This window comes from Microtus pennsylvanicus, chromosome 10 (genome assembly GCF_037038515.1).
Source record: "Microtus pennsylvanicus isolate mMicPen1 chromosome 10, mMicPen1.hap1, whole genome shotgun sequence".
Taxonomy (NCBI): Eukaryota; Metazoa; Chordata; class Mammalia; order Rodentia; family Cricetidae; genus Microtus; species Microtus pennsylvanicus.
Window position 1 is genome coordinate 18,114,737 of NC_134588.1, and position 14,617 is coordinate 18,129,353.

Genomic DNA, 14,617 nt, shown 5'->3' on the forward strand with positions numbered 1-14,617 from the left:
TACATTATAGTTACAATTGACTTTCTTCAGATATCAGAACTTCAAGTAAATGGGAACCAAAGATTGAAATGGGGACAAAATAGCTGACTGTACTGAAATACATGGGTGATAGTTCAATACCCACTCAAGAACATTAACTATGAAAAAAAACACTTTTATAAATCCAAAATATATGTAATTGTTTCAATAGAGAAACTAGAGGTTATAGTAGAACCCATCTGAGCTTCTACTTTTAGCCCACTTTGTGACATCAATAATCAGAATAAGTAGACTATAAGAAAGTACTTATAGTCTTATAACTTCATTAAGAATTTTATTTTAAGGGCAGGTAAAGTAGCATACTGGGCAATACATATGACATAAAAGTGTACAGACCAGAGTTCCGATCCCCAACTACCATGTAACTGTCAGGGGAGAGTGAAAGACGTATATAATCCCAGCCTATGAGCAACAGATAGGGAATTCTTGGAGCAAGAAGGGTAGCTAGCAGAATGGATGAACTCTGGGTTCAAAGGAGAGACTGCCTCAATTTATAAGATGGAGCACGATATCTTATCTCTATCCTATACTTGCATGTATATGCATGTTCCCACACACAGGCAAACCTGCATATATACATACCACAGGCACAGTAACTTTTAGTTACTAAAGGGAAGCTATTGAAAAGGAGGCCATCATCATTGTACTGAAGGGCACTGGTTAATGTTCTAAGGAGGAGCCTTTTGTTCCAGGTAATTTTGTGGGTGTACTCAGTTCTTTCCACTTGTCCTTGACTCAGCATATGTGGAGCTCTTCATCAGATCCATGGGTGCTATTGCTCTTCTGGAGATAGGACTTCCTGAAAAATCCCATTTTGTCTCCCTTGTAAACTTAACATAAATATCACCAATGTAGCTTTTTTTCCCCCCAAATTTGCTTTATAGTGTATGGGTCTCCCCCCCCCCTCGTATATGTCTGTGTGTGTGTGTCTGTGTGCTTGCAGCTTGCAGGTATTCAAAGGCCATAAAAGGGTAGAGGTCCCCTGAAGCTATAGTTACAGGTTGGTGTGAGTTTCCTGACATAGTTTCTGAGATATGCAAATAAAAGTACCTTGAAATTTCCTCTTATTTCAGTCAGAATGCCCAAGATCAATAAAACAAATGACATCTCATGCTGGTGAGAGTGAAGCTTAAGTGGAACACTTATTCTTTGCTAGTGGTTGTGTGAACTTGTACAACACCTATGGAGATCAGTGCAATGGCTCCTGAGGAAGCTGTAATCAATCTACCACAAAATCCAGCTGTACAACCCTTTGGCATATACCCACAGGATATTTCATCCTCCTACAGAGACACTGCTCAATTATGTTCATTGCTGTTCTATTGATAACAGTCAGAAACAGGAAAGAGACTAGATGCTAACCAATTGATACATGGATAGAAGGAATGTGTACATTTACACAAGAGAATATGACTTATCTATAAAAATAGAAGAAATCATTACATTAATAGATAGACGTATGGATCTGGAAAAAATCACTTGTAGACAGGTAACATAGTCCCAAAAGATGAATATACTGTATATTTACTTATATGTGAATATTAGCTGTTAAATATTGAATAATAAGTAGGCTACCATCTATATAATCACACAAGTGAGTTATAGAGTAAAAAACTAGGGGAGAGGGAGTTAGAATAAATAGTTTTGTATAGATAGGGTTGTGGGGAAGACAGGAAATGAAGCAACAAACAGGAAAGCAGAAGGAAAGGGGGAGGAGGATACTATGAGAAGGGACAGTTATAATGAAGGGTCATTTGAGGGATTGTATGGAAACTTAATAAAGTAGAAGCTTTTTTAACATATATACATATATAAAAGAAAGCTAAATGAACTTATCCAATAACATGGAAGACAGAGACACAATGAAACATTTCCTATTATCAAATAAACCTCCAGTTTCAGGAATGGATTATATTTAAATGAGTTGTTGGCCAACACGACCCTGTGGGAACCATCAAACAACCAGGCTATTGATCGAAGCTATTGGTTGCTCTCCACAAACTTAGTGTAAGATCCTATTGCTGAAATCACATCTACATATCTCCATGGCCACAAAGAAGGTGAGCTGATGCCTACCTAGGGCCTTCACTGCTACTAACTTGTGTTCATGTTACTTTAAGGTACTCACTGTGCACACTACCAGGGCAGAAAGGTAAATACCAATTCAACTGAAAACCTTTTGTTCTATAATTGGGGACTTGCCTACAAGATGCACTGGTAAGACATTGGAACAAATGTTGTGAGATTAACTGATCTGCATCTGATTGTATTTAAATTCCACTCCCTGAGATGGAATCCAAGCCTGGCCCTGCCTGTGTAGCCAAGAAACTGAGACTAGAAAGGGCATAAACCTAGGGGAAAATGAAACACTACTGTACAGCAAAAGGGAAGTAGCAATTACAGGCCTCCTGATGCCATTTTTCTATACTCATAAATCAGTGTCTTTCTCAGCCATCACCAGAGGAGCTTCCTCATGCATTAGATGGTAACAAATACAGAGATCCATAGCTGGACAAAGTGCAAAGTGAGACCTTGGAACAGTCTGTCCTAAATGGGATGTCTCCTTCAAATCCCTCCCCTAAGGGCTCATGGAACCTAATGGAAGAAGAGGTAGAAATATTGTAAAAGCAAGTAGGGATGGAAGACACCAAAGAAAAGGCTTTTGAGACACAATAGAATTGATGTGCATAAGAACTCAAAGAATCCAAAGCATATTGGGTCTCAAATAATCTTATATTCTAGTAAATCAAGAGAACTCAGCCAACCATATTGAAAATGGAGTTGCTATCCAAAAGTTGTTCATAAAATAATTAAGTAAATAACTTCACTCACTGTACTTGATACCCGAAGAGAGCTAAAAGAAGAAAAATGATGGTGATATCATTATTTTGATGGCATGAGAGTCAAAGTGAAACAAACAAGCCATTAAGTGAGAATTCCGGTTCTATAGCAGCCATTCTTACCCCTTCATTAAAACTCTAATGTATGTGGATACTTTTGGTATTCAGAGGCAATTGCTTTTGTTTGTTCAACGTTTAAGATATATGTAGACTTAAACACAGAATTTCTGTCTTGGTTGTTCTAATAGTTAATCCAAGCAAATAAGAAACTATCAGTTTTATTTTCTAACATATAAGCAGGAGTTTAGTAGTCAGCATCTGACAGAGTCTTTAAGATTGTGTACTATAACTATGGTTTCTATTGTTGTGATAAAACATCATGACCAAAGAATCTTTGTGAAGGAAAGGGTTTATTTGGCCTACACTTTCATAGCATTGTTCATTATCAGAGGTAGGCAGGACAAGAACTTAAATAGGGCAGGAACCTGAAGGCAAGAGCTGATGCAGAAGCCATGGAAGGGTGCTTCTTACTGCCTTGCACCCCCATGGTTTGCTTGTCCTGTTTTCATATAGAGCAGAAGATCAGGAATGGCATTAATGACAATGGGATGGACCCTCTTGATAATTAATTAAGAAAATTCCCTACGTGCTTGCCTATAGTCAGAGGCACTTTCTCAATTGAGGCTCCCTCCTTTCTGATGCCTTTAGCTTGTTTCAAGTTGGCATAAAACTAGCCAGTAGAGTTGCATAACACCAATCACTGTACACTCGGGAGTGGGAAAATAAGCTCTTGAAGTCTCAGGATTTGAACTCATATTCCTGACCTTGTGTGCCAGAGTTAAAGAGATGCTGGTTCCCCTCTCTGTGACCTTTCTTCTGGATACCCTTCTCTTTTTGAGTATGCATGATGCATGCTCATGGAGGCCAGAGAGCAACCTTGAATGTCCTTCCTCAAGTGCCACCTTATTTTATGAGACAGAGTTAATTGTTTTGGAACTTGATACCTGGCCAGCAAGCTTCAGAAACCCTCTTGTCTTCACTGCCCCCACCACTGGAATTAAAGGCACAATGGACTCTTTTTATGTCCATTTTGGTAATCCAACTCAGATATTCATGTTACCAAGGCAAGCACTTTATTGGCTGAACTATTATTATATCACTCCTGCTCTCTATATTTCTATAACTAGACAGGAAAACAAATGTAACAGCCCTGTCTACCAATTTTTGGGTTAATGGTATCTCCCTAAAATTCAAGCCCACACTAAAATAAGGTATACATTTAATCCCAAATAACTGGCATCCTCATTGAGATAGCCACATTCAGAGGTGTGATTTCAAAATCTATTGTCCATAGCCAAGGAACTGTCCCAAGTAAGAGCTCCCCAATACTGAAGAGAGAAAACTTTTTTTTTAAGTCTCTGTTTTTTTTTTTTATACTTTGTTACAGTAACCCTTTAGAAACATACACACTATCCTTTTGGAATTGGTTCAAATACCCTCTTCTGAATACATCCAGTGCTTGTGGGGGAAAATCATGGCTTCTTCCTATCCACTAACATACCAACAGAACTGTGCGAAACAGACAGAATGCTTTCTTTGGATGATGAGAAACTTCTTCCTCTAGAATCAATCTTTTCTTTTTCTGATACAACACTTAGCAAGATGAAAAGATGTCAATCATAGACAGGTATATGGACAAACCTAAGAAAAGTTGCAGAAGGAAGTCTATAGTAGCTAAACACCAGTAACTATTTACTGAACTAATACAGATGTGCTTAAGTGCAATTCCTTGGTTTGACAAGGTCTCAAGTATTCCAAGCTGGTCCTGAACTCACTATGCATCCAAAGCTGAGCTTTAACTTCTGGTTCTACTTCTTTAACTCCTAGAGTGCTATAATCACAGGCATGGACCCAGAACTAAAAGATTCATGAGTGGAAGCCAAGCATGCCTCGAACTGAGCTACATTCCTGACAGTGGCACTATTGTAACAAGGAGTTTTATGATTCCTTTGAAGCATCTTTCTAGGAACTCATGACTCTGAAAATGGGCTGGAAGGGTTTTTGTTTTTTTATGACAGTTACCTTCACCCACAGGATATGTCATATCACAGAGAGGGTGAGAGTCATGTTACTCCTGTGTTGTATTTCCTATGAGAACTTCGATTCGACATTCCTGGCTCCTTTTAGCAACCTCCTGGTTCCAGAGGTGAAAATGATGGGGAAGAGTTCTGTTGCTAGAGGCAGAGATTGCTCTGAGAATGGTGGTGGCAAATGCAGGTGTGAAGAACAAGAAGTTTGACATTTTATTTGCCTTTTCAGAAAACACCTTGGGGAATAAGAAAAGAAAATCACCTCTCATTTCTAGTGTGCAATTGTATAACAAACTATAATCGTGGGGCATCTGAAGGGTTTCTATTTCTGTTTGCAGCTCCTTGGTAATCTTATTATGACAATACAGTCAGAAAGAATGGCTGGCATTCTCATGAAAAATACAAACCTTAATGATACGTTTGTGGTCTGTGATTGAAGTCCTCAAGCTTGAGTGCGCATAGTGCCCCAAATCATTGTTGTTTGGGCATTAAGATATGATGGATGGTGAGGTATATGCCTCATACTTTATACACCTCCAACTTGCAGTTTTTGACATTGGGTTGCTGCACACTTACCAACTATATGTTATTATTCAGGAGGAAAGAGTACTCAGATAATTGGGGACTCTAACATGTGGATGCAGGGATTTATAGTTTACATAAAATTACCTTCTGCAACATGAAGTTTGGAGAGACTGAAAACCTCATATATGCCCCCAAAGGCTCAGAACTTATGAGGGAAATCGAGATATGTTCAGATTTATAGTGGACCTTTACTGCGTTTTCTATTTATGTTGTTTGTGTCTCCTTTGATCTCTGATTCCCGTAGACACAATGCAGTGTACCACCACCATTTTGTAATAAAACAGTATGTATTTTCATGTTCAATGAAATGTAACTTTGAAAAACAGAACCTTGGTCTGAAAAAAAACTCATGTGAAAAGAAAAGAAAGAATCTTTATAAAATGTAAATGTAAAGGTCATTTCTACATTTCAAATAGATTTATTGCAATTTTTACAGAGCTTACAATAGAAAGAAAACTACCATTCCCCTGTTGATTTATAACCTTCACCCTGGCCACAAATACAAGAAAAATAGGAAACGTCAGCTATGTGATTATTATAATATAGACTCTGTCACTTAATTTATCAATAAATGTTTTATTAAACATTGAATATTATGCCCCATTACATATTTTTGCAATCTAGATAATATCTTAGAGTTTAAAACATATTTATAATTTAAAATGTTAGAAGATCCATTATGGAAATAATTTTACAAATCTTGGTACTATTTCATATTGTTCTGGTTAATTTTTTTTCTGCCAACTAGATATTTACAAATCTCTTGGGATAAGGGAAATTCAGTTGAAGAATTGCTTGCATCAGATTAGCCTATGGGTATCCTGTGAGGGTTGTCTTGATTGTTCATAGAAGCAGAAGTATCTAGTTCACTGTGGAGCACGTGATCCCTTGGCAGATGAGCCTGAACTTGAGAAAGACAGCTGAACCTGGGTCTTGAAGAAGCCAGGAAGCAGCTTTTTTTTTTTTTTTTTTTTTTTTTGGACTCACTGTCAAGTGCCTGCCGTGCATTTACTTGGTTAGGGACAACAATGGCATTGTGAAATAAAGCCTTTCCTACCTGAAAGCTTTTGTGTTACAGTTTTTATCACAGCAACAGAAAAGCAAAGTAAAACACCTCTCTCTCTCTCTGTCTCTCTCTCTCTGTATGTATGTATGTATATATGTTATGTATGTATGTGTCTGTGTAAGCCAGAGGTCAAATTAGAACTCACCCATTCAGCTGGATTGCCTGGCCAATGAGTGTCAGGGATCTTACTGCCTACATATCCTAAGTATCATACAATTTTGAGAGCACTATGATTATAGTGGGCTTTTTGATTATTGGGTTCTGATTGAACCCAGGTATTCATGCTTCCAAGTAGAAGGTTTACCAATTTAGCAATCCCCCAGTCCAGAATTAATGTGTCAAATAATTTTAAAGGATCTTGGCTCATCATTTTGGCAGATGCACAGGACAATGGTAAGATATATGAACATCTGCCATCAAAGCTTTGGAAATTATGTTCACAATCCCTGGTTATCATGTCTACCAGGGAAAATACTGAGGCTCCATATATGAACCTAGTTGAATATAATTGTGAGTATCCATTCAAAAGAAATATCTTGCAGACAAAATTCTTTGTTTAGTCAAAAACAATGGCACTGGGTTTTGATCCTACTGCACCTACTGGCTTTGTGGGAGCCTAGGCTGTTTGAATGATCACCTTACTAGACCTGGAAGGAGGTGGGAGATCCTTAGACTCCCCACAGGGCAGGAAACCTTGACTGCTCTTCAGCCTGCTGAGGGAGGGGGAGTTGATTGGGGGAGAAGGAGGGAAATGGGAGGAGGTGGCAGGGAGGAGGCAAAAGTCTCTAATAAATAAATTAATTAATTAATTAATTAATTAAAAAGACATTTGTACATAGGCATGAACTCAATTAATATTGAGGACTAAGGCTCTCATGAGAAACCCATCCCCATTCTAAATGATAGCAATCACTTTCCCTTTTGAATGTAAGCATCTATAACTTTGGTGGTTTGAATATAATTGGCCCTGATAATCTTATATGGAGTGATACTATTAGGAGATGTGGCTTTGTTGATATGAGTATAACCTTGTTGGAAAAAGTCTATCGGCAGGGTGGGCTTTGAAGTTTCCCATGCTTAGATTACTGCCCTGTGAATCAACTTCCTGTTGCCTACAATATGTAGCATTCTTAGCTCCAGCACCAGGTTTGCCTGCATGACACCATGCTCTTCATCTTTATGATAATGGACTGAACCTCTGAAACTTTAAGTAAGCCACCTCAATTAAATGTTTTCTTCATAAGAGTTGCTGTGGTCATGCTGTCTCTTCATACAAACCTAAGACAATCGGCCATCTGTGAACAATGAACAACTTGTCTATTCCTCTGTTCCACAGCTATATTTGAGTTCCAAATGAAGACACTCTAGAATTTTGAAAAAATATTTTTCTACAAAATTAATGAGATGAATAATAAAACAGCAAAAAAAATAACACCCAAGGGGACAGAGAGACAGCTCATTTGGTAAAGCGCTTGCTTTCCAAGCCTGGGGAGTTAAATATGGATTCTCAGAATTCACATAAAAAAGCCAGACTTGGTAGTGAGTGGTCGCAATCCTAGTGCTCGGGAGGTGGACAGACACAGATCTCTGAGGCTTGATGATTACAGTTCACTGAGACACCCTGTCTCAAAAGCTAACTAACTAACTAACCAACCAACTAACTAACCAACTAACTAGCTAAAAAGAGTGTGCCACACTTCAGGGAAACCAATTGAAGCTGACTTTTGCCTCCATATTCATACAAGTATGTGTACACATACACACAAACTCCATATATTAAATGTATAAAATTCATGTGTGAAGGACACCAGAATCTTATGAAACAGACTAGCACAGAAGTATACATTAAAATATGAGAGAGAGAGAAAACCAACAGCAGATGTGAGAGTAAGTTGCACCTGAGCAGAGAACCAAGATATTGTGCAGAGGATGAGATAGGAGTCAAAAACAAAATCCCAGCACACAGGGGTTTCGGAATGACAAGCTCAGAAATGAGTAGGGAAGAAAATAATTAAAGGCATAGTTTATGATTCATCACAACCAAAGGGAATCAGAATTTGAAGACAATGTGCACAGGAAGAAAGTTGGAAATTGAGATAGATCAATTTATTTTCTTTTTTCTTTTGTGTGTGTATTTTTAAATTGTGTGTGTGTGTGTGTGTGTGTGTGTGTGTGATATACATGTGTGTGAGCGCACATGCCCTCAGAAGAGGATGATGCATCCCTTGGAGTTAGAGTGACAGGCAGTTGTTAGCAGCCAGTAGCTGAGACTGAACTCTGGTCTTTTAGAAGTGGAGTATGTGCCCCCATCGCTTGAACCATTTCTCCAGCTCCTTCTATTTCTTCCAGTAATCAGTATGAAATATCAGAATATCAAGGATAACCAAAGTCATTATGAAGGCAATAGTGTTGGCATTTTCTTTTAGTAACAATGAGTGCAGGAGACAAGGAAGAACAGGCTTTAGAATTGTGAGAAGGAGGTTTTTTTCAACCCAGAATAGAATACTTTGTCAAGCCTCACTAAGTAAGAAAGCAGAATAAAGTTATTCTCTGTCATGAGAGCCTTATAGAGTTGCGTTTCATGCCCTCGGGGACCCCCTTGAGGATGTGTCATGAAAACCAGAGACGGGGCAATTAAAAGTAGAATGTGAATTCATGGAGCCCAAAAAAGCAGTTGAGAAGCAGACCCAGAGAGTTCAAATGGAAGCAGAAGAAAGCCTGTCAGAGAAGCCTTTCTCTTGAAGAAAAGTGGGTTCAGAGTTTTTCTCAAGATCTGAAGAGAGATTTTGAAAGTTTTTAACAGGTGAAAAGATGGAAGCCAAAGAATTCTGCTTCAAGTAGCAGAAGTGAGCAAAATGTGAGCATGGGTTAAAAACAAAACAAAAATGCAAAACAATAATAGCAACAAAACCCATACAATTTATTAAATAACAAAATAAGCCCTTTGGGAATATGGATTAAGGTTCTTCCCAAGGACATCATATTTGAAACTTTTTCTTTAAAGATGTGTTTTTATGATGGTTTATGTGTTTTGTCTGTGAAAACATGGGCATATGAATGCAGTACCTACAAAGCCCAGGAGAGGGTATCTGTCTCATGGACTGGAAATTAACAGAGCTGTCTGACATGGATGCTGGGAAGCAATTAATCTTGTCCACAAAGGAAGCTGGTGCTTTTAACTGCTAACCCTTCTCTCCACTGCCATCCATCCTACATCCACCTATTCATTCATCTTTCTATCCACCCACTCACCCATCCATCCTCTCTCTTGAAACATGGAAACAGTGGTGCTAAGTGTAATTTAAAAGAGCAATGTCATGAAATGATAACAAAAGACAATTATTAAACTAAAGCAAAACAAAACTATTGTTAGTTCTATCTAATTACTGACATCCGGTCTCATTGAGAGGCCCTGTTTTAGAAACTCAGGTAGAGGAGCTGAAGCAATAACTCAACAGTTAAGAATACTTGCTGCTGCAGAGGAGCCAAGTTTGGCTCCCAGCATCTATGCCAGAAAGCTCAAACAAGCCTGAAACTCCAGTTCCAGTGGAACCAACATGCTCCTCTGATCTCTCTGGGTGTGTTTATGCATGTGTGCAGACATAAACACAGACACAGACACATAAATCAAAATAAATAAATAATCAAAAGGTGGAGAGTGATAAAAGAAATATTTAAAATGTACATATGGAAATACATACTTATGCCATGTGCACATACAAACATGCCCAATCCACATATGAAAAGTGCATCATTGATCTCTTCTTATTAACCATGTACACTAAATTATAGGTAATGTATAAAGTTCTAAAACAACCATGTATACTAAATTATAGGTAATGTATTAAAAAATTCTTATGAGAAATGATTTAATGGGATTACATGGTGGTTTCAAAACAAGATAGCATGATGCTGTAAGGTATGTTCTAAATGACGTTGACCCTTGTTAAAGCACAAGTAAGTCTAGGTCAAAGAGCTGAGGTAAAGGGTTCCAAAGAGTCACAGATGTGAGATGTGTTTGACCTATCCTAGAAGCTGTGTTTACTGCAGGATGCAGGTACTCATCTCAACATAATCAGAGTAGACTTCTAGTTCTGGAAGTGGACATAGTAAAATCGCCAGGGTGTTAAAATTCCAATAGTACTATGAAGCATAAAAATCCAATTCAAAGCAGTAAGTGCTGACACAGTGGTGCACGAGGAAAAGGCTTTTGCTAACAAGTCTGATGTCTGAGTTGCAGCCCCTCAGGATGCACATAGGGGAAGGAGAGAAACTCCTCCTCCAAGATCTCCTCTGACCTCCATACTTGCACCTTGGCCTGGGTGCCCACGAACACAATAGAAATAAATCAATGCAATAAAATATGTTTAATTAAAAAACAGAGATTTCTTAAATAAATGCAATGGATTATCATTGAGTCAACAAGCAAGTTGCCTTTGAAAACCAGACTTTTTACCAAAAACCGTTAAGGAATGCAGAAGAGACAAGCCTTGTCTCCCTGTGTGCATGCACACAAGATGGCCCTTTTTTTTTTCTGTTTCATTTTTCTTCGTATAATATATCCTAATTAGAGCTTCCTCTCCCTCCCGTCTTCTCAGCTCCTCCCCTCCTCCCCTCTTTCTGGAACTGCCCCTTTCTCTCTCTCATTAGAAAACAAGTAATAATAAAATAATATAAAACAGAACAAACATATTGGAATAGGATAAAACAAACAAAAGAACCCAGAAGAGGCACAAGAAACAGATATAGATGAAAAGACACACTGATTCACACACCCAGGAATCCCATAGATACACAAAACCAGAAGCTATAGTGTATATACAAAAGACCTATAGGGTAGAAACAGAAGGAGGGAGAGAAAATTTTAAAATAGGAAAAGAAAAAGAATAATTCCTGACTTCACATCATGAGACAAGGAACCTCCATAAATGACACTGAGTTCATTTTCATTTTTTTAAGTTTCCTTTTATTTATCCTTTGTGCCTTTCACATCATGCTTCTTGATCCCACCGTGCTACCCTCCAGTAAAGCAAAACAAAATATAAGAGAGAAAAAAGGAAGAAACGGAAAATCTCATCATGGAAGCTGCAGTGTGAGTCATGAAGCGAACACCTTTGTCCATGCATTTTTACATGTAGCATTGATCACAAAGAATCATTGGTGTGGTTCAAGGCCCTAGTCCTTTCTATACTATTGTCACTGGTCCCTTTCTGTGACTCTTCCTGGAGATTTGTTGTTGCCCTGTGTAGTAGATATCCTGCAACCTCTCCCCATCCTCCGTCCCCAAGTGCTCCAGGAGGTTACAGATAGTGTGAATGCTGGAATGGGCCAACATATAATCCTGGTTTTGGTTCTGGGTGGTTGCATGGTTGGTCAGCCCACCAATTCTCTTAAGTTCATTTTCTCTTGGTCAACTACTACTACTGGGTGTGCAGCCTACCCTTAAGAGTCATTTGTTTTCCCTGTGAGACTGTCTTGGAGGAAACTAAATTTGCAGGTGGTTATCAATTGGAGACTGCTTCTGGGTTGGGGGCATATGTTCATTTCTCTTTTCAGATCAAGGACCACAGCTGGCACAAATCCACGTAGGCTTTGTACATGCTGCATCAGTCTCTGAGTTCATTTGTGCTTCTGTCCTCTTGAATTAAAAAGACCTTGTATTCTTGGTACCTGACATCCCCCTGGATCTTACATTCTTTCTGGCTCTGCTTCCACAGGTTTTCCTAAACCCTGAAGGGAGAGTTTCAATAGAGAGATCTCATTTAGGGCTGAATGTTCCAAAGTCTCTGACTCTGCATATCATCATGTTGTAGGTCTCTGGTTTTGTACCCATCTACTACAGGAGGAGCTTCTCTGATACAGATGAGCAAGGTACTCAATTTATGAGTATTACAGAATGTCACTAAAGGCTACTTTATTTGATTCATTTCTTTAGTAGAATAGTAGTATTTAGTTTGACTCTAGGTCCCTGGGCTAGCTAGTCAGGTATAGGTTTCATCTTATGGTATGAACCTTAAGTCAAATCAGAGATTAGAAAGTTACTCCATTAGCTTCGTGCCACAATTTCACTTATATATTTTGTAGTCAAAACATCACTGTAGATCCAACGGTTTGCAGCTTGTTTGGCATTTACCTTTCTCATCTGAAAATATGCATGATATTTCTTCCATTACCATGAACACTAGTTAGTGGGGGTAAAGGCTATATGTAGGCATCAGTCTGACTTCTCCATGTTCAATGAGTTGTCTTCAGTGATGGGGCCTGGTTGTTAGTTTGTGGAGAAGAATCAATAAAACTGGCAACAATTTGGGTTGTTTGGAAAATCCATGGGATCTCTTTGGCCATTGACTTAATTAGATATGACCCATTCCTTTTATTAGAGGCTTCATTTGGTAGTGAGAGTCGGCAAGTTGGGGGATCTGTTTCCTCCAGTATTTGGCAATTTCTTCCACTCTATGCTAACCTCTCTATTTCTATGAATTATGAGGTGTTTATCATTGATTTAATACAAGCAAAGCACATTTCAAACCAGTGTGACTATAAACATCCACCTTGTCATCCAATTATTTTTAACTATTTGCTCACTAATTCTAAACTTTTTGCTCTTTACTAGTTTTGAACTGTATCATTTGGGCCAGTTGACCAATCTTTAATTCATATAAAATTTCCTAGCTGTAGAATAAGAAAAACATAGTTTTTCCCCCAATGTTGTCATGTAGGATTCAAAAAAGAAAATATTCTAGACACAACAGAAGCTATTGAATGTCTGGCATATGTTGTAGATAAAGCATGTGACACATCTTTCTAGTACGGTAGCTCCGGACCTTATGTGACTGTAATGTCAGGGCAAGTCTACTTCTCCATTGAGTTTCTGTTCCAGAAATCCTATTTACATCCTATACATGATCCATCCTTGGACAAAAAGCCAATATAGATATTATGATTACCCCACCTTATATGGAAAATAAGAGAGCAGAGAGAGATTAAATAGTTTCTCAAATTTACACAATGAGGGGACAATCTCAGGGTCCAACAGTGTGTCCTACAAAACTAAATATGAGTTCTTTCCTTCAGAATCAAAATCCTTCTAGGTGGCTAAGAATCCAAACTGTGCTTGGATAGGATATTTTATTTTAAATGGTTCTTTTAAAGTACAGATAAAAAGAAAACCCTCACACGAATTTGTCATTGACACCACTTTCATCCTCTGATGGTATATCCAATAATTTTATATTCTTCTCAGGTCAACTAGATTATGTAAACATTGCTTTATGTGTTCCTAACATGAGCAAAATGCTGTGCCTATTCAGGGTGTCTTTTCAAATTAAAAGCTATACTATGAGGGGCTGGGAGTTAGTTCAGTTGGTATAGTGCTTGCCACTCAAACATGAGGACATGATTTCCATCTCCTGAACCCACGTAAACATTGTCGACATAGTAGTACACACATGCAATTTCAGAGGTAGAGAGCAAGAGACAGATCCCTAAGGTTTGCTGGCCAATCAGACTAGCTTAGTCTGCTTTCACACTCTAGGGCAGTGAAAAACCAAAGACACTATCTTACATAACAAGGGGGCAGGTCTCGGTTGAAAGGAGGCTCAATGGTTAGGCTCTGGTACTACTTGTTTCAGGGGGTCCTATTTCAGGTCCCAAACTCTCTGTCAGGTTACTACACAGCCTGTCACTTCAACTCCAGGGAATGTGACACCCTCTCTTGGCCACCAGCATTCACATGCACATACCAATACAGACAGACTCACTTCAATTGAAAACTAATTTAAAAAAAAAATCCTTTGAAAAAGAAAGATGGATAAATTGATGCCATCCTTTGTCAACACACACTTGTGCCTGCACAAACATATGCATACAAACACATATGAACTTATAGATACTCCATAAATTCAAAATTAAGTTTTTAACAAAATATACGTTTAGGCCATTAATGTCTCATCAGAGTGTGTTCCTTCAAACACAATATAAAAAGCATTCTATTCTAG